This window comes from Aplysia californica, unplaced genomic scaffold (genome assembly GCF_000002075.1).
Source record: "Aplysia californica isolate F4 #8 unplaced genomic scaffold, AplCal3.0 scaffold00293, whole genome shotgun sequence".
In the NCBI taxonomy this organism is placed as follows: domain Eukaryota; kingdom Metazoa; phylum Mollusca; class Gastropoda; order Aplysiida; family Aplysiidae; genus Aplysia; species Aplysia californica.
Genome location: NW_004797563.1, coordinates 251,150 through 252,850, shown reverse-complemented (window position 1 = coordinate 252,850; position 1,701 = coordinate 251,150).

Sequence of the window (1,701 nt, the reverse complement as noted above, 5' to 3'; positions counted from 1 at the left end):
GGTGGTGGTGGTAGTAGTAGTAGTAGTAGTAGTAAGTAGTAGTTTAGTTGGACAACTACATGTATAATAGAAAAATTAGTTGGTTTTTTTAGTAGCAGTGATGATATTGATGATGGTAATGACAAACAATGATTTCTGGGACGTCTTTCTGGTAACAGTGCTATAAGCCTGTCTTGGACAAATGGCCCATAGCGGTCAGAAAGTAGCACAAAGAGGTCATATCTTGTGTAAGATGTTGGAAGTCTCGAGAACAGATAGAGCACGTAACAGGAGGAGTATTGTAAGGCTTCCCAGGCTTTTGACTGCTTGCCCACCTTCAGATCTGCTTTACTGAACTGTCAATTTCTCTAAAACAAGCTCACTGAGTTGGGTTTTTTTGTGTTCTTGTGTTTAAAAAACAACAACTTTTTCTTGCCCTTCTACAGCTGACTCCTCTTGTATTGTTACATTTACTCGCTTGAGTAGATCTTCGGTTAAGTTCATCTTTTTATCGGGCCCCAGCACCTCCTCTTCTTTACAGTAAATTACTGTACACAGGTCCCAACGGTTAAGTTGAAATTCGGAGGAGTGGATCATTTTTTAAATTAAACCTCCCGGACGAGATCACCTCATCCGAGGTCGACTGTATAATGCAATATTTAAATATATATATATGCGTTGCGAATTATCTTTCTTTCTTTCTTTCTTTCTAAGCGTTGTTCATCAACTGCAGGATATAGTATCATGTAGCCCCCCAACAACGCCTTCCACTTTTTAGTCAGCTGTTTTCTGCGTAGAAGGTTGCATCCATCCTCTCCTTGATGACGTCCTGCCATCATCTTAGTTTTTCTGGTAAACCTCTAGATCTTTCTCCTGTTCTTGGTCTCCATTCCGTAGATCTGTATATTTTTTCTCTCCTTCTGTTGTCTTCATTCTACCGTGTGACCAGCCCATTTCTATTTTTGTTGTAGAGTATAAATGTGGGAACAGCTGTTTTCTATCATATTTATTTTTATGTGCTTAATTTGGTCATGTATTCTTATGTCCAGCATCTTCCCATTGCTCTTTGAGTTGCCATTAGTTTCTTCATGATGTTCCTGGTTATTGGCCAGGTTTGGCATCCACAGCTTATTGCTGAGATAATGCGTTGACTGAAGATTGTCTTTTCAGTGATATCGGCATATAGATCTATAGGTCTTTAAATATTTCTCTGCATTTTCCAAAACAACGCCAAGACATGAATGCATTCTTCTGTTCAGTTCCTTTCTTATAGTTCGCTCCATGTTTATTGTTGGCCATAGATAGTTAAGATAGGCATACAATATAATGTATTTAATATTCCGTCACTTTTTCAATATTCTTGTTTTCTATGGCAATCGTTTTGTCACTGGTGTAGTTCGTCATATACATGTACTTTACCTTTGTAGATTTTAAAGCCTACTGTTTTGCATTCTTTTATTTATTAATCACATTTAGGGTAATTTCCATTAAAATTTGTTCTTCATTTTCTGTGCAGAGTAAGATAAGATAAGATAAGATAAGATAGTGCTTTATTATCCCAGAGGGAAATTTTCCTTGGCTGTACAGGACCATAAAAACACATGCAGGTATACATTAAAAAAATTTAAATCATATATATTACTCTCATTAAAATTCAATATGAAAGGATAAGTAAGGCTGACAAAATGTACATTTACATCAAATGCATCATTCAACCACATG